The sequence below is a fragment of the Saccopteryx bilineata genome, chromosome 8 (genome assembly GCF_036850765.1).
Source record: "Saccopteryx bilineata isolate mSacBil1 chromosome 8, mSacBil1_pri_phased_curated, whole genome shotgun sequence".
Lineage (NCBI taxonomy): Eukaryota > Metazoa > Chordata > Mammalia > Chiroptera > Emballonuridae > Saccopteryx > Saccopteryx bilineata.
This window is the reverse complement of record NC_089497.1, coordinates 41,978,973-42,005,421: the sequence shown is the minus strand read 5'-3', so window position 1 is coordinate 42,005,421 and position 26,449 is coordinate 41,978,973.

Below are 26,449 nucleotides of genomic sequence, written 5' to 3'. Positions count from 1 at the left end.
AAGTAAAAAAACAAAACAGGGACAAATACAATATTTAAAATAAAGAACAAGTAAATTTAAATCAACAAACTGACCAGTATTTCAATGGAAACTATGGGCCTGCTTTTGGCTAATGAGATGGTCAATGTCCGGTTCCATATTTGTCACTGCTAGCTGTAACAAGTGATATGACGCGCTTCCGGAGCCGTGACGCGTGCATCCTGCGTCACCGGAAGTAGTACTGTACGTGAGCGACGCTGCTACATACAGTACTCCAGGAGCACAGGATATGGATGCTGACCACCAATGAAAGAGGTGCGCCTTCCAGAAGTGTGGCGGGGGCCAGATAAATGACCTCAGGGGGCCGCATGTGGCCCGCGGGCCGTAGTTTGGGGACCCCTGGCCTAATTTGTTGCTTATTTATGCTACTATGAAACAAGGAAGTGCTGACTCAAGAGTTTTCTGATAATAAGATAATCAATGGCTTTCTCCCAACTCAAGCCCTGTGTTCCTAACTGAGTGACAGAGAACTGCTTTACATTGCCAAACCAGATTTTGAGAGCAGACTACCTTCTTTACTTCTGTATCCTTGGAGATCCTGGCTCATAAAAGATATTGTAATTAAGCCATTGCACTCAATTCAGCCTCATGGCTTCTTTACCTTCCTCCCACCACAGGATTGCCAAGATTCCATCTCCGTTTCTTGCTACTTCTTTTCCTGCCTCAGTTGCTGTCTCAAAAAGCCCACTTCCTACTGCCCTGCTTTTGCTGTTTTTGACGGGTACAGTAGTGACTCTTTTCTAAAGTGTTGATGTGCAGTTTTAGGGGTCATCTCATATTAGGTGCTGTTGGCTACATTTTGCAGACAGTTAAACAAAGTAGGGAGAGGTTACTTGGGCCTCACTGGAAGAAGCTACTCTGTTGAAACCCAGAATGATGCTCGCATTTCCCAATGGAGGAGCTCTTCTAGGTGTGGAGTTTGAACTCCCAAAGAATCATTACAAAATAAACAGTCAATCAAAATAACGAACACCCTGGAAAATTAGGCCCTCTTCCGGGAATATTCAAGATAAGTTATGAGATAAAAAAAAAGGTCTAATATACACTCAGGTGGCTCTAAGTGGAGCTAACCTGCAAAGGAAGCTTTTAAGGAGTTTGGAACCTTCCTTCTCACCAAAAGTGCCGCCATGTTGAGATGGGAGCATCATGAGTATACTGATCCCACCAATCCCTTTGTGAAATGCAGGAAGGAAGGGAAAGTGCTTGAACTGTTTTTAGCCCTTTACTGCTTGGGGGAGGGATGGGGTGACTAGAGAGCCAGAGAGTGGGAGCAGGCTGTGAGAGGGCTCTGGCTGGGGGAGCACCCAGCACCCTAAGTTGGTAAGGAGGAAGGGGGTGAAGAGAGCCTGTAGTGACAGCCCATCTCTGCAACTTAGCTAGCGGAAGCCCCCTCACATTCATAGGAAAAATACCCAAAATACATTTAAGTGTATATAGACGTCAAGATAATGATAGCCAATTAACATAGAGTATGAACTACAGTTAACGGAAGAAATCTAAAGTGGATAGTACTAATTCATAAGAACCTGTCTTTCTCTTTTTTTTTTTTTTTTTCAGTGAAACAACTTGTTTTTTCCTTGAGGCTGAAGCAGGGTTTAAAAACACAGGTGGAAAGGTGGAGAGAGAGGTGTTAAAAATAGTATCTAGCTAGCTGGGGACTGGCTTTGGAAGATGAAAGTGGTCTGTTTGTGACACGTGGCTAGAAATGGCATCATTTCCAAATGACTTCTAGAAGAACCATCCAAGTTCAATAGGCCAGAGGATAGAGGCCCTGGCTGAGATGGCCTCTCTTTCACAACAGTGATACCTTAGAGCTCATCTGGCCCTGGTCTAGGATCAGCCATCAAGCAATTTGGAGATAACCTCTGCCATGTTAAGCTTGGAGGAAAACCAAAAACAGTTGTGAGGAATCAGTTACAGGGCCTTGGAGACAGCTAGTCAATAAGCCAGGTGGGAAAGTGTGAGGACAGAGATTTCTAAGAGGCTTGCTTCTGCTGCTCAACTTCAAAATGAGAAAAGCCTGCACATGAATGTTTACAGTGACTTTATTCATACCTGCTAAAACCTGGAAGCAACCAAGATGTCCTTTAGTACGTAAATGGATAAACTGTGGCATATCCATACAAGAGAATATTATTCAGTAGTAAAAAAAAAAGAGCTATCAAGACATAAAAAGACCTAAAGGAACTGTAAATGAATATTATCAAGTGAGAGAAGCTAATGTGAAGATGCTACATTCTGCACAATTCCAACTATATGGCATTTAGGAAGAGGCAGAACTATGGAGACAGTAGAAATAACAGTGATTGTCAGGGGTTAAAGGTGAGGGAGGGATGGAAGAAGGGATGAATAGTAGAGCACAGGGATTTTTTTAGAAGAGTGAGACTATTCTGTTTGATACTTTCATTGTGGATGACTTTCCTTATTCGTTTGTCAAAATCCATAGGATGTATAACATAAAGAGTGGACCCTAATATGCATTATGAACTTTAGTTATTAAATATATATAAATATGGGTCAATTGGTTGTAAGAAATCCACCACACCAATGCAAAATGTTAATGAGTGGAAAAATGGATGAAGGAAGAGAAGGAATGGGGAGAGAGAGGGAGAATATGGGAACTCTCTGTGTTTTCCATTCAATGTTTTGTGATTATTCACTTTCAGCCATATGTTAAAAAGATCCTATATAAATGCCAATTTATTTTACTAATTCTAATGGCAGGCAGAAATGATTTTTTTTTTCATTTTTCTGAAGCTGGAAACAGGGAGAGACAGCCAGACAGACTCCTGCATGCGCCCGACCGGGATCCACCCGGCACGCCCACCATGGGGTGACGCTCTGCCCACCAGGGGGCAATGCTCTGCCCATCCTGGGTGTCGCCATGTTGTGACCAGAGCCACTCTAGCGCCTGAGGCAGAGGCCACAGAGCCATCCCCAGCGCCCGGGCCATCTTTGCTCCAATGGAGCCTTGGCTGCGGGAGGGGAAGAGAGAGACAGAGAGGAAGGCGCGGCGGAGGGGTGGAGAAGCAAATGGGCGCTTCTCCTGTGTGCCCTGGCCGGGAATCGAACCCGGGTCCTCCGCACGCTAGGCCGACACTCTACCGCTGAGCCAACCGGCCAGGGCTAGAAATGATTTTTGGAGACAAAAACAACTTGCTAATATATAGAAAAAGATAGTGCCTGAAATAGTAACCCTGTTGGACCTGAGTGGTTTTCAATGCCCTGGCAAGCTCAGGGCAGTCCACTTGGTGTGACTTTTGTTTTCACTAGCAGAATTAGATCCTCTTTAAACAGTGACTTCCCGTTCTCAAAGACAAAGAGAATGAAAGGTTGAAACTTGTAGTTATGGTAATGAGGACAATCTTCAGAGAATGGGTGAAGAGTTGTTGAAAACACAGAAATGAGGTCCCAGAATCAGTGTTGTCGTAGAAGCTCAGTTCAACATTTCTGGCAAGTCACTCAGGCCCATTAATGCTGTTCTTTGAGCATCTTCGCCTCTGGGGTTGCATGGTGTGCTTTCAATTCTCAGAGCAGATGTTTCTCCTGGCCTCTTATCTATGAACATTACAGAGGAAGCCTCCCCTTTTGTTTAGAGCAGACCCAATCTTACTTCTGGTCTGTAACTTCAGCATCTTCCAAAATTCTAGACAGTCCTCCTCATATAGTCCCATTACCACAGAGGGAAACAAGCTAGACTCCAGCTCACATCTTTGCTGCCATCTGGGGTCCTATCCTCACCTAAAATTGTCTTTCTACAGGCCAGAATCTGGTCTAATCCAGACTAACTTTTCTCCTATTCTTGCTGTCACACTTTGTCTACCTGGCCCTGTTTTCTAAACAGTTTAGGACTCTTGTACTCGACAATCATAATTCAGGGGAATATGTCATTTATATATAGCACTATCCCTAATTCAGCTCCACAGATGTGCCTGATCTACAAAATAAGACTAAAATCTGCAAAGAAAAAGAAGAGTGCTTTTCTGTGGAACCTGATTCTGAAGCTAAGATATGTGTCGATTAAATGAAGAGAGAACCATTCCAAGACAAGATAATAAACAAGGGCTTAGTGGTGAGGTACCGACTATATTTGTAAATACCAAGAGAACTGAAGGAAGGTAACAGGTATCTTTGGGAAAAGTTTGTCAGAGAAAGCTTCAGGGAAAAACTAATGTGTAAGATCTAAATGAAAGATTGTTTGGTCTAATGTATGCACTTTCCTTGATTCAGCAAAGTGATGAAAAACAATCATGGTTTATATCTTCAGGAAAAGAGATGATAAACTAGAAAAACCAACCCAGAAAAAAGAAACACAAGAAAAGAGCAAAGAAAGAAATAGTAGAAAATTTTAGCAACCATATATTTTTTAACTGAGTTATTCAGTATACTTTCCCACTTTATCTCATCATGAAGTTGAAACCAGGTGATTTCAGAACACTTCTTATATTATTACCCTTTCCTTCTCCTCTTATCTCATCTTAACTTCTGGTGCTGTTGGAGTAGGAAATTAATAGGACAAAATATAAAAACAGGAGGATTCAAAGGAAAGTTGCCAAACAAATACAAGAGTCTCAAATGAGAAGTTGTACTAGTGTCGAGCTCAGGGCGGACTCAGAAAAGTTAGGGGGAGGAAAAGGAAGAAGAAGGACCATATTGACTGTGTTTAAAAGATAAGTCCCTTTCAATTCTGCAAATGAACAAACCATCACATCTGCAAATGAACAAACCATCACAGAACCTGATGCTTGGCCAATAATCTCTGAGAAACCACCATGTACTCAGAACACTGGTTAGGTCATTACCAGTCTCTCTTTGGAAGGGAGTAGAATACTTTATAAAGTACTGTGATGATTGGATAATTGATGCATATAAAAAGCATTTAGTATCCTGCCTGGCATACGGTAAGTACTATGGTATTCACTTTAAATATTCATATGTAACAAATACACATAAATTATTTTTTAAAAAGCAAACAAAAACCCAGTCATTCTTAACGGTTGGTATATTATTTTTAAGTAATCACATATTCTTTCTTTCTGAAATAAACGCTATCTAGGACGGAAATGAGACAGGTTAAATGAATGTTAGTCTGGGTTTGATAACAAAGCCATGTTTTTGTCCATATGAAAAAACAAACTTTAATAATTTTAGTACATTAAAATGAACCTTGATTGCTTGATACTAAGACTTCCCAGAACAGGCAAATGTTCAGCCTATTTAAAAACAGTATATATTTTTTTCTGATTAAAGAATGGGTTAAGGAGATAAACCAACGTCATTAAAAGGAGGGGCTTGTCCCATTAAAAGGACCATCTTCCGCCTGACCTGTGGTGGCGCAGTGGATAAAGCGTCGACCTGGAAATGCTGAGGTCGCCAGTTCAAAACCCTGGGCTTGCCTGGTCAAGGCACATATGGGAGTTGATGCTTCCAGCTCCTCTCTCTGTCTCTCTCTCCTCTCTAAAAAAATGAATAAATAAAATAAAAATTAAAAAAAAACTCCAACAAATTAATAACTTTAAAAAAAAAAAAAAAAAAAGGACCATCTTCCAACTTTGGAGCCAATGTCCCAAACCTTGTGGAAGAGTGAGTTGACCAGTTCTTTGAATTTCCCTGGGGGCCCCCATTAGAGACTTTGAGCCACACTAAGGCTCTCTGCTTGATTAGGATGGGTATCCTCACCATGTAAAGGCCCCTGCTGGTCTAGCACATGCTGGTAGCTCCAGGGAGAAAGAGCATCCCTGATGTGCTTCTCCACAGCTGTGCATTTATTGGAGGCCGCTGGAGAACTCCATCATCTGACCATTTGGAGAGGAATGTGCTGCAACTGCTTCTTCAATGACTTTATTCAGCTCCATGAAACAGAAAAGCAGGGACACATCTCCTAGCTGCAGGAATGACGTCTCTTCCTATTCCTTCCAGCTCTCACTATCTGTCACTAATAGACTAAGGACAGCCCTCTGGTCCTCAGTTCCCCATGGTCATCTTAGAGAGGGAGACCCTTGGCATCATATTTCAACCCCTAATCCTCTTTTAAAAAGACACATTTCACTTCTCCAATATGACTTTTTCTCAAAATACAGAAACTTTGTTTATCTGATGTCCGGAGCTCGAAGGCACCTCTTCCATAAAGTGGTGCTGCACAGTGGAGCAGCAAACCAGAGCGTCAGGCAGCACTGCGCTCGGAGAACACGCATCTCTGCAGACGGTCAGGGGAGGTTTGATGCGACACGCAATTTTAGGGAAGAGTAGTCTGCTAAGAAAAATGTGATAAAAATATATCCCTAATATCAAAAAGCCAAAATTAATTTTGAAAGCATTTGTGTGTGTGTGTGTTTATGCAAATATATATATATTATATTTGAAATGAAAAACAGACTTAGAAAGGTAAGGCCGGCCCTGGCCGGTTGGCTCAGCGGTGGAGCGTCGGCCTGGCGTGCGGAGGACCCGGGTTCGATTCCCGGCCAGGGTACACGGGAGGGGCGCCCATTTGCTTCTCCACCCCTCCGCCGTGCCTTCCTCTCTGTCTCTCTCTTCCCCTCCCGCAGCCGGGGCTCCATTGGAGCAGGGATGGCCCGGGCGCTGGGGATGGCTCTGTGGCCTCTGCCTCAGGCGCTAGAGTGGCTCTGGTTGCGGCAGAGAGACGCCCTGGAGGGGCAGAGCATCGCCCCCTGGTGGGCAGAGCATCGCCCCATGGTGGGCGTGCCGGGTGGATCCCGGTCGGGCGCATGCTGGAGTCTGGCTGTCTCTCCCTGTTTCCAGCTTCAGAAAAAAGGAAAAAAAAGAAAAAAAAAGAAAGGTAAGGCCAATAATACAAGACAAGAAAAATAAAAGTCAAAGTCCTAAGTTTGTAGGTAACTGTAAAAACAATTCTGGCTTTAAAAAGCAACTTGGAATTAAAAAAAAAAATGATCTCAACGTTTACAACTTCATGTGCTATTCATAGCAGAGGTAACTGCTTTATTTTTAACATCTTTACTATTAAAGACTACATTCTAGAAGGGTAGAGACTTTTAAAATATAAAGATTCTTGGAAGATAATTTACTGTGGGTCTGTGGCGAATCATTCTTCAAGGTGTGATTAGGATGTATTTGTTCCAAATTTCTATTTGGGCTAAACAGTTTTAGCACATAAACGACACCATTGGTGGGAGGAAAAATAAGTGGCCCTTATTAGAAAACAAACAAACAGGAATAGGCTCAAAAAGTAAGATTTGTTGTAAAATTTAAAATTTGATTTCAACTCTGGGAATGAAGTTGTTAAAAGGTTGGCCCCTTTGGATTCTGAAATGGGTCTTTGTAGCTGTTTTCTGAACCCCTGGAAGAAAGAGGGTTGATTTGCAATGGAATCCCTGGAGCCTGCGGTCATATATTACAATATGTTGTAAATCCTGAGGGTACAATATAGATTTCACAGGGGGCCCTGGGCTTCATTGAAATTCCATCTGTTTCTTCTCTGTAGTAAACTTAGTATTCTGGGATATTAGCTCATGATAAGATATGAGATTTACTTTTTTTAATTTTTAGGATAAAGTAGAAGTTTGCCTAAATCTGATCCTCCCTACTTTCTACTTCCTACCTTATAATTAAAAAAAAAAAAAGTTCACAAGGCAGCCTTTATTTCCCCACAGCTGCCCGGAGGCAGCCCCCTCTTCTCTCCAGGGCATGCCGGGCAATGCCATGTATTCTTAGGCTCCCAATGGCCCCCATTACTGTCAATTAGTTACGGAATGCTACAGGGATTCATGCCTGACAGCTCGGTAAAGGCAGGAGAAATGGGCTCAGTAAGGAGTGAGGGGCCTGATTCTTCTCTGTGCACAAGAAATACCTTTCTCAGCAAGGCTTTTTAATGGGCTTCCCCTCTTTCTTTCCCTCTGCCCAAGGGCTATGCCCCCCATGATCCCAGTACACGTCATATACACATATGCTGCTACATTCACACACCCAGGTGTTTGTGTGAATAGGCATATTCTTTAGGACTGTGAGAACTCACAGAGTAGGGGGCTCTGAAACGTCCTCTGAACCTCTGAAAAACTACAGAGCTTTAAAATTGTAGTTTCTATCTTTGCTGTAATCTGATTCCTACCTTCCTCTTTTCAGAAGGTGTCTTATTCCTAAATGCCTCTTTTGCCTCAGGTTTTATTCATGTATTTTCCTCCTGTAGCTCTCCCTCCAAAGGAGACATGCACCCTCTTTGGTCACACCTGCCTAGATCATTCCACTTCTTTGCCGACTTGAGGCCAGGGATTTTATTTTACTTGTTACCCACCCTAAATATTTCCCATATCAGGACAAAGAGACTTTGTTTTATCCACTAACATGTCTGCGCTCCATAGAACAACATCTGGCACAAGTAGGAGCTCAGTAACATTTGCTTAAAACAAATGCATGAGTAAAGGCACACTTAAGGCCATTGGTAGGTTTTAGGGTTAAGGAGAACTTAGCTTCACACCAGAATGGTTTGCCTGCTCCTGGTCTGCTGTCTTTGCTCTTTTACATGAGTACCCATCTTTTTTTTTACCATTCAGATGAAGATATATTTAGGGAAAACTTAATAGGAAAATAACAGATCCCTGTAGCAAATAACAAATACAATGCTTAAAGCGATACCATTTATTGATATTTGGTTAAGAAAGGCGACACAGTAAAGACACTGGAAGATGGTATACTAGAGGGAAACACTCTCTGGGTTAACCCATGCCTAGGTTACTCATACCATATCCCCCATGTATAAAACACACAGTTTTTTGAAAAATGTGGAGTCTAAAGACTAGATGTGTCTTATATAGTGGTTGTAGATTTTTTACTTGCATTTACCAATTTTTTGCACGAATGAGAAATTGTATGAATTTTATGATGAATAAAACTTGAGTTATATAACTTTATGTAATACAATTTTTTTTTCAATTTTCAGGCCCCAAAATTAAGGTCCATCTTATACATGGGAGAGTCTTATACATGGGGAAATACAGTAGTTCCAGTCCCTTCCTCCCCTGTCTGGGGCTGATGCTTTGTTCATCTAAGGCTGCTGCTCCATTGCTCAGCAAGTGAGCTATTTTAGCATCGGAGGTGAGGCCATGGAGCCATCCTCAGTGCCCAGGGTCAAGTTGCTAGAACCATTCAAGTAATGGCTGTGAGAGGGTGTGAGAGAGGAAGAGAGAGAGAGAGGAGGGGAAGGGTGGAGAAACAAATGGGTGCTTCTCCTGTGTGCCCTGACTAGGAATAGAACCTGGGACTTCCACATACTGGGCCAGCACTCTACTGCTGAACCAACCAGCGAGGGCCTCATATTTTCATTTTGGGTAAATGAATGTAGGAGGTGCTTTGATATAGTAAATTAACCTGTGATTGAGATACAAAGCTTTCTGTCAGTGTAAACATTAACTTTTTCTAGCACTTGAATCAGATTTATTTTTTTTTCTTTAAACAATGGAGTTACTTTATCATGAAAAAAGAAATTAGGCATTGTATGAAAAATGAGGTTACTTGGAGTACAGCTGACTTTACCTTGCTTTTTTCCTGCCTGTTAAAGAAAAGGGAAAATAAAAGAGGAGGTAGGTACACACGGTTCCATTGTAACCAATAAACAAGATTTTGTTTGGGAAGAGGTACAACGGACTCTCCATACCTGCACATACATAGGTAATCCCACCTAAGGTGTCTGTTCTCATAAACTACAGGTTTGGGACTCAATTTCAAAAAATATTTATAAATGCATGGAAACTCTGAAGAGAACACTGACTAAATCCAGTTGAGAGTCGAGATCTAAAAGAAACAGTCAATCTAATTAAAAAGATACCATAATAAAAATCAATAATTTAAAACATAAACTTAAATTTTACATATAACTTCATAACGTGTTAGGAGTTTATGGGAGTTAAAGAGAGTTTATGGAAAAAAAGAGATTAATTTTGATTGAGGTGGTCAAGGAGGGTTTTCTGAAAGGTAGGACTTGCATTGAAATTTGAAGGAAGTTTAGGCCAGGAGAGATGGGACTAAGAGGGATGAGGGCATCAGGAAGGACAAAACAATTGTGCCGATCCAAGAGAACAAAGCATTTGGGAGGTTATGAGCAGAACAGTTTGCTCAAGTGACTTATTTAAGGAAAATGTGGTTGAGGGAGAAATGGAAAAAAAATAAAAATTTGGGCTCAAATTAAGAAAGGTCTTGAATGTTAGACTTCATTCTGTAAATAATAATAATAATGGGGAACCACTGAATGTTTTGAGTAGAAGAGTAGATTTTAATAAAAGTATCTTACTAGATTAATTTCGATAGTCTAAGTGTAAGGGATAGGCTAGAATTAGGGTGGTAGCCAAGGGACTATGTGGAATAGAAGGTTGATCTAAGGGAACTGCAGCCTTGGTTGATGGAGTATTATAGTTAACGATGGGCAGTGACTTTGAGGCTTGAAGTTAGTAGAATAGAAAATAAACCATTTGAGTGGGGGAATAAGTTTAATTTAAGATATTTTCAGTTTTAAGTAATAGTAGGAGAGACAAGTGGAAAAATCCCAAAGTAGGACAGTATGACCCTGCAGAGAAATGGTCATAACTGAAGCCTTGGGGGTGCAGACATATCCAAGGAAAGAAACATGGAAAACTGAATCCTGGGAGATGCTATGTGCACTCCAGATGGAGAAATCGCAGTAGGAGAAGAAACAGTGGCACACAGAGCGTTAAAGAAGCAAAAGAAAGAGGGAGTGTCAGGACAGCGGCAGGGGCCACAGCAGAGAACTAAGAGTTCAGGTGAAGGAAAGGCTTCAAGGCCTCTGGTGTCTTTCCCAGTATAGACAGCACAGAGGGGAAGGGAGGACAGGAGGGACGAGAGACTAAGGACTGAGACAATCAGCAAAGTTAGAATTTACGGAGGACCTCCCTCTATAAAAAGAAAAATGAGATGGAAACTGGACAGGAAGGTAAGAACAAGTGCTTTTGTTGTTTTTCAGTTTATTAAAGCAACGACAGATCTTTTTGTTTATTGATTAGGGAGAAGAGAAAAGAAGGGAGAGAAAAAATGATGGTATCTAAAAATTGCAGAGGGATAGGAGTTTGAGGTGGTAAAATCTGGAAGGAGCTAGGCCCTCTGGTAAAGGGGTAAGCCTTACAAATGGCAAATAAAACCTCCAAACAGCCCTGCCTCCACATATCTGGAAGAAGAGGGATGCGGAGATGGAGTATTCAGGCTCCTCTGTGGGTCCTACCACCTCATACAGTAGCATATGAGATTGTTTCCAAACTCTAGTTCTGGAGGTACAGTAAAAGAATGGAGAATGTTTGAACTGGCCAAATGTATTAGGAAACTGGCAAAAGATAATAAAAGCATTGCTAAACAGCAGTTCTGATGAGCATGAATTTGCCAACTGAGCACAAACACATACTGAAAGGCAGTAGACAGCAGGTATGACTTTAGTGGAAGCAACACAACAGGGTGGGGAAAATGAAGCACCAGAATGCAAGGTGTTGATGAAGAGGCTGGCCATTGAGTCCCCATGGGGTTCATACACCTCAACGGACAGGATCCAGAAACTATAGCACACCAGCAAGGAAGAGGATTAAGAATGACAAACAAGAGCAACAGAGAGACTATTTGAAAGCCAGTGGTTGAGAACCACGCAAAGGACAAGAACTTACGGAGCACTGGGTACAGGCGTGTTGGGGATACAAAGTATGAGGCACTGCTCCTGCCTTCAAGGAGCCTTAGTCTACTTAGAGAGAGGAGATAAGCACATCTGAGCCCTGGGAGCACACCATGTAGTGCAGTAGAGATAGGCCTTTGAATACCATGAAGAAGAGTTGGTTGGAGCAGAGCTGGCTGAGAAGCATCCAGGTGGCAAAATGAATGCTTCATTCCCTCTCTTATCTTCTTCATACCCTCCCTGATATTCACAGCCAAGCCACAGAACTGCACCTTTAAGGAGCTGGAAATGGAGCCAACGGAAGAGTAACTATGATTTTCTTGTCATATGAGATATATCCGAAAACTATACTCATCTCCCTGCTCAGAGAAAGATCTGAAAGCAAAACACATCTTCCTTCTGTGCCTAACATGGGGTACTTCGTTCAGCAGGGCAAGCCTGGTTGAGAGGAAGAAATGAAATTTGTGAGAGGTGAAGAGATGTCTGAAATCCTTTTTTAAAAAGTTATTGACTTATTTATTGCTCATCCCTAGTTTTATTGAGATATAATTGACATTTGTCGATGTAAGAAATGTCCAAACCTATAGAGAATTTTTATGAGTTTATTTGAGTCAAACTGATGACAGTTGCTGGGAAGCAAATCTTAACGGATTGAGAAAATGCTCTGGGAAATGTCAGTTTTACCTTGTATTTTATACATCAGAGTCAAAGAAGACATAAGGGGTTGCATAAAATCTATTGGTGACGGATCATGGAGGTAGGAGAAGGCAAAGCGGGGGGAAATCTCTGAACCTGGATACAAAGTAAAACAAATAGACACACACTTCTTTTACACTGGTGGGAGAGGATAGTTAACAACATGTACAGCACACAGAAATGGTACGTACGGGACGAAATAACAACGAGGGGTTCTTTGGTCTTGGGTTCTGGTGGAAGATTGTGCTCTCATGGGTCTGGAAAAAGGGTATTACTCTGAAATCTCAAAGGTATGTCATCATAGATGCCAAAGGACAACAGACAGGCTCAGTCAAGGTAAGACTGACCTTTGTCAAAAAAGATACCATCCTAGGACACGAGGACCCGCCATGACTCACTCTTATTAGGAAACTTTACTTTAGGTCTCTGAGTTTGTAAGACTTGCCATGCAGGCCTTTTCTGAGCTTGTCAGGTTTGGTAGGTGGCCCTTTTTCATCCCCACACACAACACCATATTAGTTTAAGGTGTCCAACAAAATGATTTGATATATGTATATGTTGCAAAATGATTACCACAATAAGATTAGTTAACATGCATCACCTCCCCTAGTTGTATTTTATTTTCTTATCATGAGACCTTTTGAAGACCTACTTTCTTAGCAACTTTAAAATATACAATACACCAATGTTAACTATAGACCCATGAGGTCATTGATGAGCAGGCAGCAGCTCACAGCTGTTGAGTGCATGAGCAGCCTTTAGGAGCATTCCTGTGGGCTGCTTGTCTGGGGCTCCCACTCCTATCCCCACTCTGTTAGACTTCCACTTCAGAGCATGCTGCTCAGATCATTCAAGCCTGCAGAGAAATGCTGGCTCTGCTGCGTACCAGCTTGGGCAAATTGCTTAAGACAACTGAGTCTCATCTCCCTCTGCAGTGGGGTGATAATTCCTCTAGGAAAAATGCATGGCACTAAGCAATTATTTGATGTTATTGTCATTTCCAATGACTATCTCCCTCCCCTTATGTTCATTTCTTGGTAATGAAAACAATAATTTCCTTCTTCTCATTTCTTTTATTCAGCCATACTGAATAGCAGAGAGCCTTGCCCTGGTTAGATGGATTTGGCTCAAGTCATCAACAATTTGCCTGGCACTAAACTAGTGACCGTTATTTGACTAATGCTTCTCTGGTCCAACACATACACACACACACACAAGCACACAACCCCATTCAGAGCTACTAAATCAGAATCTTGGAGAAGTGAGGCCTGGAATCTATTTTGAAAAACTTCCATCTCTGGTTTAGAACATTGTACCTGTTCAGATTTCTGTGTCCTATGAGAATACATAACAATCTTGTTGGAAAATAGATGAATTATTTTCTATCAAGCTACCTTCAGAGACAAGTTGCCTCAGTGGTAGACATAGGAGTAGATTTGAAAGGAATTTGTCAAATTGGGGACTGACATTTCACAGAAATCCACCATCAAACACAAGGGTTTCACTTGTGGTTTTCTGTACACTACATCAGTTAGTCTAGAGTTCAGGATTATTGGATTTGCTCCATTCTTGTTTGTTTGTTTTATGCATTTTTGTGTTGAAAATAACCATCACTCTATCATGGATTTCCCCTTTATGTGTCATTATGTGATTCATGTTTTTCTAAAGAGTCAGGGACAGAGGCATCCACTGAAGGAGGACAGGAGGGGTTAGAACAGGGGTAGTCAACCTTTTTATACCTACTGCCCACTTTTGTATCTCTGTTAGTAGTAAAATTTTCTAACTGCCCACTGGTTCCACAGTAATGGTGATTTATAAAGTAGGGAAGTAACTTTACTTTATAAAATTTATAAAGCAGAGTTACAGCGAGTTAAAGCATATAATACTAATTACTTACCAAGTACTTTATGTCAAATTTTTGCTAAGTTTGGCAGAATAAATCTTTATAAAATAACTTACTATTGTTAAATCTATTTTTTTATTTATCCTTTGGTTGCTCCGCTACCGTCCACCATGAAAGCTGGAATGCCCACCAGTGGGCGGTAGGGACCAGGTTAGCCACCACTGGGTTAGAGGCTGAGTATGGGGTGCTTTGAACTGAAGGTTCTATACATTCAGTCTCAGCAGGTGGATGTAAAATTCAGCAAATCTTCTCTAAGTACATATTTTTTCAAATATTTCTAGTGTCTTGTTCAGTGTCCTGCACTTTTAGGTGTGTGTGTGTGTGTGTGTGTGTGTGTGAGTGATGGGGGTGGGGTTGTTGTATACTAGGAGTTGAGAATAAAAAAGCTCCCTCTATTGACTCCTGAATAGCTGAGATAAAGAGAACCACATGGGACTCATTGTCCAAAGTGAGAGCTCAGAAGCCTGCCTCCTTTTTCCCATTATTGTGTTATTCTTCTCCTTCCCCCACCCCTCCTGCTTCAAAATGTTCCCCAACTCCCACTCCACCCTATCTCCCCTCCCAACAGCCCAAAGACCCTCTTTTCAAGCCCCTACTGCCTAGGCCCCCTCAGCGGAGCCCAAGACCTCCATTCAGAGTCACTGGTTTGGGTAAAATCCCTTATTCACCCCCCTACAAACACCCCTGAACCCATCAGCTGAGCCTTCAGTTCAGACCTCACAAAACAAAACAAAACCGCCCCATAGAATTGATGGTTGCTGCTGGAGGACCCCCCTTCCACTCTTTCCCCCAGGGGCTCCTGCGGAGGCAGCTCCTATTCTCCACGGTTCCCTCCCTCCCTGCCCCCGACTCCTGCTGGATTTCTGCAGTTAACAAGTGCACACTGCTATTATTGTGCCCCCTATCATATTTATTCACTTTGGTCAGAGACAACCGATGTGTCTTTTGACTTTTTCCCCTTTATGTCAGCTGGGGAGTGATGACAGTAAAGGTAGCAGGGGCAGCCGATGCTTCCAAGGTGCAACAAGCAGAGCAAAAGTGAGGAAGGAGAGAGTCAAACCCCAGAGCAAGGAGATTGGAGAGGAAAGAGAAAACATTGTAACTTGTTAGTGACCCAGTGCCACAGAGGTGAAGGGAGGAAGGCACTAATGAGTCTGATGACAGTTGAGTTTAGAGAGCTATGTTTTCTGCAGAGCTGCAAGGTGCCTAGCTTTGTATAACACGCAGCTAAACTTTCATCTTCACAAGTTACCTACATTTTAGGGAAATCGGAGAGAAACAAAGAGAGTGAGAAAGGGTGAAACCGAGGGAGATTCAGGGAGAGATATCAACAGAGAGAGGGGAAGAGAGGGAGAAAGAAATAAAAACTTATTTTTGGTGTTCTTAATGTAACCCAGTTGAAAGTGGCTAATAAGCACGGCAAAGGTCTCTTGCATTTTTTTTAATGTAAAGCTTAGGAAATGTGACCAGGATTCCCAAACTGTAGTGATTAGTAAACTTCCCAGATTATTTCACATTCATTTCTAGTAAAGCTTTTGTGGTCATGAGATCAAAGTAATATCTAAAAGTGTTGTTCCAATTAATGACGGTAGAGAGTGCTGAACTGTCAATGGAGAGGAATGTAAAGAAAATGCAGCTAATTAATTTTCAATTGACCTCCCAGAAAGTGGTATTTTTATTCCAATTGTGCATATGAGGAAAGGAAGTTGGACAGCCCTGTGATCCGCACAAAGCCCAAGGTAGAGCAAGGGATCAAGACCATCTGACTGCTGGGCCCTCAGCCAGCTCCTGGAAAATCCACAGCCTTCATCTTTCGCTATCTTGTTTCTAGGAAAGAATGCATTCATTCTGATGAGGAAGTCTGAACAACAAAATTCCACCATACTCCTTTAGGAAAGCCCATCTAGCACACACTAAGGGGAGAGATTAGTTTGCGGGATTAGTCATCTCCCGACTTGGTTTTCTTTCCTTATAAGACAAAAAGAAGAATCTCATGAAAAGGCTCTGTACGTAGTTGGAGATGCTCCAAGTCCTCTCTGATAGCGTTCCTTCACTTTTCTAAATAATGTGTCATAGTCTTGAAAATACCATCCTTTAAAAATGCTCAAAGCATTTACAAACATTAGTCAAGCCTTAGGACAGTTGCAGGTGGCATATACTATTATCATCAGCTTTCAGATGGAGAAACAGATTTAAAGAAATTAAATCTCTTTGATCCCTGGTCAGGGCATATATGGGAAGCAGTGACCAATGAATGTACAACTAAGTGGAACAGCATATGAATGCTTCTCTCTCTCTATCTTCCTAAAACCAATCGATAAAAAATAAGAAAGAAGAAAGAAAGGGAGGAAGGAAGGTAGGAAAGAAGGAAGGGAGAAAGGAAGGGAGGGAGGAAGGCAGGCAGGCAGACAGAGAGAAAGAAAGAAAAAAAAGAAAGAGAGAGAAAGAAATAGAGAGATAGAGAAGGAAGGAAGGAAGGAAAGAAAGAAGGAAGGAAGGAAGGAAGGAAGGAAGGAAGGAAGGAAGGAAGGAAGGAAGGAAAGAAGGAAGGAAGAAGGAAAGAATGAAGAAAGAAAGGAAGAAAGAAATTGAATCTCTACTGCAAGGTCACTCAGAAACTCTGGTAGAACGAGGTCTAACATTCATTCTGAAATCCACCCAACTTTCTGTAAGATCAATTTCATCCAAAATGTCCTTCCACAAAATATCTAATAGCTTATTCTTATTTTATACAAGCTTTTCTTTGTTTCCCTCTTATGCAAACTTAAAAGGTGCGAAGCTCAACAACAAACAAGCAAACTGTCCAATTAGAAAATGGGTAGAGGACCTGAACAGACACTTCTCCCAAGAGGACATACAATTGACCAGCAGATATATGAAAAGATATTCACCTTCACTAGCTATTAGAGAAATGCAAATCAAAACTACAATGAGATACCACCTCATACCTGTTAGATTGGCTATTAGCAACAAGACAGGTAATAACAAGTGTTGGAGAGGCAGTGGAGAAAAAGGAACCCTTATTTACTGCTATTAGGAATGCAAATTAGTACAACCATTATGGAAAAAAGTATGGTGATTCCTCAAAAAATTAAGAATAGAACTACTATATGACCCAGCAATCCTTCTATGGGGTATCTACCCCCAAAACTCTAAAACATTGGTATGTAAAGACACCTGCATCCCCATGTTTGTTGCAGCATTATTCACAGTGGTCAAGACATGGAAATAACAAAGTATCCCCTTATAGAGGGTTGGATAGAGAAGATGTGGTACATATAGACAATGGAATACTACTAGCCATAAGAAATCATGACATATTGCCATTTACGACAACATGGATGGACCTTGAGAACATTATACTGAATGAAATAAGTAAACCAGAAAAAGCTAAGAACTGTATGATTCCATACATAGGTGGGATATAAAAATGAGACTCACAGGCATAGGTAAAAGTGAAGTGGTTACCAATGGGAGGAGGATGTGGGGAAAGGGACCGGGGGAAGGGAGTAAAGAAGGACAAATATACGGTGACAGAAAATGATTTGATGGGTATACAACATAATCAACAGTTCAAATGCTATAAAGATGTTTTCCTAAAACTTATGTACTTATTGATCATTGTCACCCTGCTAAATTTAATTTTCTAAATAAAATTTTTTAAAAAAGATTTAAAAAATAGATGCCCATTACACACTTATTCTCCTTCCTGAGATAGGAAATCTAACATTCTCATGAGTCTTACTTCAGAACAAACTCTTCAACTTTTACTTTATTTCCCATTTTATAATTTCTCCTCGCACTAGGCTTGAGTGACTTCTGTTTGCAGGCAGAATCAGGATACCTGTCCCAATTTCCCTTTCTCAGGATTATAGGTACCCCAACTGGTATTAGCACAAAAATATTGCTACATGATATTTGTATAGAACTTCATAGCATAAAAAGGTTTTATAGCCTGACCAAGCAGTGGTGCAGTGGATAGAGCGTCGGGCTGGGATGTGGAGGACCCAGGTTCGAGACCCTGAGGCCGCCAGCTTAAGCGCGGGCTCATCTGGTTTGAGTAAAGCTCACCAGCTTGGACCCAAGATTGCTGGCTCAAGCAAGGGGTTACTCAGTCTGCTGAAACCCCCACTGTCAAGGCACATATGAGAAAGCAATCAATGAACAACTAAAGTGTCACAATGAAGAACTAATGATTGATGCTTCGGATCTCTCTTCGTTCCTGTCTCTCTGTCCCTATCCCTCTCTCTGACTCTCTTTAAAAAAAAATAAATATCGGCCTAGCGTGAGGAGGACTGGGTTCGATTCCCGGCCAGGGCACATAGGAGAAGCGCCCATTTGCTTCTCCACCCCTCCGCCGCGCTTTCCTCTCTGTCTCTCTCTTCCCCTCTCACAGCCAAGGCTCCATTGGAGCAAAGATGGCCTGGGCGCTGGGGATGGCTCTGTGGCCTCTGCTTCAGGCACTAGAGTGGCTTTGGTCGCAACATGGTGACGCCCAGGATGGGCAGAGCATCGCCCCCTGGTGGGCAGAGCGTCGCCCCATGGTGGGAGTGCCGGGTGGATCCCGGTCAGGCACATGCGGGAGTCTGTCTGACTGTCTCTCCCTGTTTCCAGCTTCAGAAAAAAATGAAAATAAATAAATAAATAAATAGGTTTTTTTAAAAATTAAATTTAATGCAGTGACATTGATAAATCAGGGTACATATGTTGAGAGAAAATATCTCTAGATTATTTTGACATTTGATTGTGCTGTATACCCCTCCCCCAAAGTTAAATTGTCTTCTGTCACCTTCTATCTGGTTTTCTTTGTGCCCCTCCCCTCCCCTAACCCCTCTCTCCTTCTTCACCCCATCCCCCATCCCCCCACCCCCCACCCCCACCCCTGTTGTCATCACATTCTTGTTCATGTCTCTGAGTCTCATTTTTATGTCCCTTCTATGTATGGATTCATCTTAGTTTTTTTTTCTGATTTACTTATTTCACTCCGTATAATGTTATCAAGGTCCATCCATGTTATTGTAAATGATCCGATGTCATCATTTCTTATGGCTGAGTAGTATTCCATAGTATATATGTACCAAAGCTTTTTAATCCACCCATCCTCTGACGGACACTTGGGCTGTTTCCAGATCTTCGCTATTGTGAACAATGTTGCCACAAACATGCGGGTGCATTTCTCCTTTTCGAGCCGTTCTATGGTGTCCTTGGGGTATATTCCTAAAAGTGGGATAGCTGGGTCAAAAGGCAGTTCGATTTTCAGTTTTTTGAGGAATCTCCATACTGTTTTCCACAGTGGCTGCACCAGTCTGCATTCCCACCAGCAGTGCAGGAGGGTTCCCTTTTCTCCACATCCTTGCCAGCACTTATTCTGGGTTGTTTTGTTGATAAGCGTTTTAAATAGACTTTCAGTGGAACTTCACTATAGCTCCAAGGGTTTTACAGATAGGGAAACTGATTCAGGCTTTAAGAGGTTATGTGTCCAAAGTCACAAAGCTAGGGAATTGTGTGTTTGGGGGCAGGGAAGTGGGGACGTGGTGGGGAGAAGATGAGAATCCGGTCTTCTATGATTCAGGTACAGAAAGTTTTAAGTTAGTGCTAGAGAGAGTGGTTGAAGAATGAATTTTCTCTGTTTATACTGATGAAGTTAATATTTTCAATACCGTCTTGGAAAATGATTCAGCCTCAAAGAAAATCTGTAGGTTTGATAAGGTAAAGTATTTTGCAAGTCTTACTAAGGAACCTAGAACCATTGCTTAAAATCAGAAATACTGCAACAAATATGAGGTAAATTGTACTCTATTTTGATGCATGGACTTGAGATTTGAATAAGATTAAAGTGTTCCACCACTTTGTGGGCATAATTTATTCAGTTAACATGTATAAGTTTGGGGGTCAGAAATATCACTCATTCTTAGAAAAGAATTTATGTTCTGTATATAGATGTTGCATGAAGTGCTCTGAAATACTAATCAGGTCGTCCAAATTATCTATGTCTTTACTAATTTTTTGTCTAGTTGTATAAATTGCTGAGGAAAGGGTGTTAAAATCTCCACTGTAGACTGTAGACATTCTCCCTTTAATTCTGTCCATTTTTCCTTTGTGTATTTTGAAGCTCTGTTATAAGGGGCATACTCACTATTTTATATCTTTCTGATGAATAGACTCATTTATTATTATGAGATGTCCCTCTCTATTTTTGGAAATACTCTTTGTCTTGAGGTCCATTTTATCTCATATAAATATAGCCATTCCACCATTCTTATGCTTACTGCTTGCATGGTTATCCTTTCTACCCAGTTACTGTCAACCTATATTATCCACTCAGAATCAAATGCATCTAAATTCCTGTTTATATAAGAACATTTTGTGAATTTTATTAATGTGAAAAAGATATTGATAGTATGATCATCTTTGGATAAATCAATGAGAGGAAATTTCTGAACCTAAAAAGTTAAAATCAGGTGCCAATGGTTCTGTTGACAGAGGCGGCTGGTTTGCTTGACCCATGTTAAAACCTCATCATCTGAACTCTCCATTTCTTTTCCTCACTCTTCACATTCAGACTCCCTCACAGTCTTCTCACACTTCTGATTGCCAGTTTTTCCTCTTACTCTCCAGAAATTAAATATTAGACCATAATCTTGTCACTTTCATCCATGACCATTACGTTTTCTTTACTTGGATATCCCTGTCTCTCCTCTCCAATCAAAAGACCCAAGCAGGGACTCTCATTGAGTATTTTCTTTTCTTGGGACTCTCCTCAGTGCTCCTTTTGTTTCCTTTTAACCCCTTGGTGAGATAACCTTTCTTGTATGTCTCTTGAAACTGCTCATGATTTCCATGCACCTTTTTCCTTCTTCAAATCCCTCCACAAAACTCACTTTTTTTTCTTAGTTTCCCTGTTTTTTACTTCTTTCCAGCCACATCAATTTAACGACATGTCTCACTGTTTAGTCAATGTTTTGTTTATGTCTAAATCAGACCATCAACCTCTTGAGGCTGGGGTTTCATTCTTAGAGTCCCATGCTTGCAAAATGCCATCTGCGCTTACCACACTCTATAAATAATAAATGATCAGACCAAAGAATCAGTAAACTAGAGCCAGATCACTGATTAGCATAAGTACTTAACATGTCAAGAGTTGCTGCTGCTGACACAGAACCTTTTTCTCCAAGTATAACAGAGCAATGGAAAAGAACTTGGGAAAGATATTTGGTTACAATTCCATTTGGACAAGGTAAAGGACAGACTCACTATGAAGGGGAAGGCTCCCACGGCTCCTTCTCACCTTCTGTCTCTTACAGGAACTTTTACATGGACCGAGAGCCCTCTAGATCTTATTCTTTCTCTGTTCCCAGGCTTTGGCACATTGCCTGACAGGCAGTAACCATTGAATAGACATATTCTTGAGTTGTTGACCTGAACCTAAAGAATTAGGGAAACAGCTCATTTCAGCGCCTAGCTTTGTATTTCTTCTTTGAGACAGAGCCTCACTCTTGACTAATTTTTAAAATGAATATATCTATATCTATAGTTTCAAAGTAGTCCAATGAAAAGATTTGATCCTTAAAGGGACATAGTCTCAGCTACATAGAAAACATTAAAGAGGACTTGTACTGAGGGTCCCAGTGGGTGGAGTCTGAAATTTGTTTCCTGTTATATATGCTAGCTGTATACCTAGGCATATAACTTTCTAGCTTGCTCTAGAAACACATAGACTATATCACCTCATATGAAGTATAGAGTTGGAGTTCTCCAACTGCTAGGGTGTGATATTTAGGCGCTCTGGGTACTGATCTCCTCAACACTCATGTCCAACAAGGTTGAGAGCAAACATTAAGCAGCCATTTCCTGAGCTCCTTCTATAAATCAGCTTCTTCACGAGTAAGATGTAGTGCTAGCTCTTTAGAAAGACTAAAACAGGGCCCTCAAGTCCTGCATAACTTGCAAGGTTCTCCTAATGTGACCTTAATTTTGGGTGAAGTAGCTTTACTTGGGAGGTGAGGTTGAGGCTGATACAGACATGCTGTTATGGTCAAGGTACCTTGCCTGCATTGAGAAAGTCCAAATTAAGAAAACTCTCCTCAGTGGACAGACCTGCCACTAACTGGACTAACAGTCAAAGACCTTGAGGGCAGAGACAGGGCATAAATAAAAGAAAAAAAATGAGAAAATAAAGTAGAGAGAATCCGGGGGAGAGGAGGCAGAGACAAAGTGAGATATGCTCATGATGTAGGGTTTGATCCAGTATGAGTCTTGGTTGTGCTGGAAGCCCGGTGTTTGTGGGGATCTCTTTCTTGGGCTGAGTGTGGTCTTGAAGAACCAGGCAACCATTAGCTAGACAGGAAGGATTTAGATGGAAAAACAGTGGCCAATTAGGATAGTTCCAAGTCTCTGGAGAGTTGAGCTATAAGTCTCTTGTTAGGAAATCTAGGGAGATGATTTACAATATACATTTTGGATTTCCTAAAGAGTACTTAGCGGCCACTTCATTTAAGGGGCTCTGAATCTGTGGACTGGCTCAAATCTAGGACTTGGTCGAGGGGCCACACATCTCCATTGTGGTGATTCTAGTCAGACGTCTTTTGAGCAAATCTAGAGCTTTTCTGCTTTTACAAATCAAGCAAGACTTTATTTTTATTTGTTAGGGATTTGAGAGAGAGAGAAAGGGAGAGAGAGAGAGAGAGAGAGAGAGAGAGAGAGAGAGAAAGTTTGTTGTTGTTCCACCTATTCAGGCTCCCATCCATTGATTATTGTGTGTGCCCTGACTGGGGATTGAAACCACAACTTTGGTGTATTGGGATGATGCTCTAACCAACTGACATAACTGGCCAGGGCTAAATAAGATTTTAATAGACTGTCCATCTACACAGTTCTAAGGACACCAAGATTAACTAGGCAGCACCAGTGATCTTTGTGGTTTAAACCATTCTGTCTATTGTATATGGCTCTGTTGCCTAGTATGGTAACCATATTCACTCTTTCTATGGTAAGTATCTGCCACTTAGCCCCTACCATCCCTGGATAACCCTCAACCCCACTAAATTCAGGGGCCCAGTCAGATGGCAATACAGGGAAATCAAGAATGCTGGAGCACCCTTCATAAATATACTTCCTATAGCCTTGGTAAAAGGGGTGTCCTCTGGACTCTTGGGGAACATAGTTGGAGGGGGCATGTCTTACAAGGTAAGTCCACTATAGCATTGAGATCTGATTAAGCCTTTGGATACCTTCCTATGTTGCAGTCTATCTAAAATACTTTGGTCTCAGGCTCCTTGGCATTCTAGAAATTCTTGAGAACTCAAAAGAGTTTTTGTTTATTTGGGTTATATCCATTGGTGCTGATTGGATTAGAAATTAAAACTAAGAAATTAAAAAATATATTCTTTTGATACTACACAAAAACTTGATAAGTGATACTTTCTTAAAGGTTCACTACAACATGAAATTTAAATTACATCAACGAAAATGTTTTTACTCTGTTGAAGTCCATTGGCCAATCTTGAAATTTGAATGGATTTTTTATGATACTGTATTGTCATGCATTGGTCATTTGCAAAATATTAGTTCACTGAGTTTTGCAGACTTTCCAAATGTTGACACGTTTTGTTTCACAATATTAAAAATCACATTTGTTAACATCAGAAATTGAGAGGGTCTTAAGCTTACAGTGGCGGATATGTTTTCCTTAGCTCTAATATTTATTGGAAAGTGAAAAATTTTATCAACAACAAATGCTGTCAGTTTTTTTCCCACTGAAATGACATAAAAATGTCAAGAAAATCTGTATAATGTGCCTGTCAGTTATTTTTTTCCAGTAAAGTATGGTATTCCGTGGGGGGAAAAAAATGGCTAGTTCAGCTCTCAACTTAGTTATGTAAGCGCCTTCTCGCGAGACAACCATCATACTTGAGTACACAGCCCAAGTGCTGTATATGTACTTCCATTTCACACAAAAGTGTTCAATGGATGTGTGTCTGCGGGTTGAAATGTAAGATAATTAAGTTGTTGCTGCTTCATCAGGATATTCTTCAGTGCAACTGATATTTTCCCTTTTATTGTGAGTGGGTGGCAGGAATACTACAGTGATGACTAATTGGTGATCTTGCTTTGATTCTTGCTAAAGCATTAGCAGCTTTACCCATTAATGCTTTTGCACCTCAGTGGAACTATCAACATAGTGAAAAATGGCAAATAACATCTTAGTATTATTACAAAAATAGTTTTGATCTTTTAGACCAGGGGTCTCAAACTCGCAGTCCGCCAAACAATTTTGTGCAGCCTGCAGACTAATCCACGAAGTTCAAAATATTTTGGATAAAATTAAGTAAGCCTAGGGGCCTACTTGTATTTTTCATTTCTCTAGCATCCTAGCTAGATATTAGCTTAGTTAACAGCAGTTGTGATGCGAACTACAGTTTCTGGTCATTTTGTGACACTGAGTAAACTGCATGTACGATTGTGCTTGTTGTACTGATTTTTTTTTGTTTTCAACTGCAGTGAGAAAAGTGTTGCATAACAGTTGCCTTTTGTAGACCTAGTGCGGCCCACCGAGCGGCTGTGATCTTACTCTGGGGCCCACATGCTGAGTTGAGTTTGAGACCCCTGTTTTAGACCATATGAAAAGTTTCTGTTATGGTAGATCAAGAGGTTTTGGCATTTTAGTTGGAATAGGCCATGTTTACCTCCAAAATTCAACCAACTAACCATTCCCGGCAGCTCTTGAGTTAATACTTTTAATTCAGAATCTCAGTCTAGGACACCCATATCAATGAATTAGGCCATGTCCAGCATTCTATTTCTTCCATCCTGATCCATCACTGTTATGATCCATTCCCATACATTTCCCCAGTATTCTGTCAGTTAAAATGGGAAAATTTATGTAATTTTTTATGTATATTGCACCTTCTCATGGATCATCAACCCGGTATACTACCCTTTAGGCCTGCCAGGAATTGAGTCTGGTTGTAGGTCCAAGGGCAAGGAGAATGCAGGAGGGTAGATCTTGTAAAAAGATCAGCTGTCTCCTCCAAGCCAACTACCCCAACATTGGCCATTTCAGGTACATCAGGTGAATGCAAGCTAACCTTCACTGAGAGGAGAGGAAGGAACATTCTTTCTAGCAAAGAAGACACTACAGAATTTATGGGGGTAAGACCAGTATTTCCCACTTGTCCCCATTAAAAAGTGACCTGGAAATTTAAAGCATCCAACTAGCTCCATTATACTTCTTATTTTTACTAAAATGTTCTGTGACAACAGGTGCTTTGTCATAAAGAAGCCTTGACTTTTACTAACAATTGATCACACGTGTTTGCTGGTGACACATGATAATACAATTAAGTTTGCCTCAGCATGACAGACTACTGATGTCCCCTTTACCACTGGAGAGTAATAAATGCCTTTACATTTAATCAGATCAAAGTAACAATTCCAGAAAACCCAAAGCTGACCCAGAGAACCTGTCTGTAAGGCTCTGCTTCTCTGAAATCGCTTCCAGTACCAATTTCTGTACCAGTCAGGGTTTGATCAGAGCCATGAGAGTCAAAGAGCAGGGGACTTTATAGAGGGAGTAAGCTTTGCACAGTCATGGGAGCTGGTTAAGCAATGTGTTTAAGGCTCTACTTCTCTCTATCTGATGTTGGGCCTGAAGTCATGAGGGCCAATATCCAGGAAATAAAATTAGACATCAACTAGGGAGAGCAAAGATTCATTAAGTGATAGTGTTTTCATGTGCTCTCCGCTCTTCTGAGCCACACAGTGATGTCCTCGTCTACCTGGTCAGTTTTGCTGGCATTCATAGCTAAGGTCAGTGGCTGGCATAATGCTTAGGTCCCTTTTGGCCGGCTCAGGAATAGTAACCATTCTGGCAGTCTGGTCTCATCTGTGGACCCCTCTAGAATTGAACTAGAGTTGATATTTTGACCTTGGTCCAGGTGGTTCCCTCTATTGAATATCACTCCACCACAGGTTGGCAGGCTCTCTTTGGCAAGTTTTCCATATAGATTCTCAGCCAAATTTGAGTTCTATATGCCATGGGTAAATAAAGGTGGATTAGAAAAGTTAAATTTACATGCCTTTCTCTATTCAATAACTATGCTGTACACTGGGGTTTACATTAAATTTAACATATATTATGTTGATCAAAGGCAGTATAGGATGTAAAATCCTTCTGG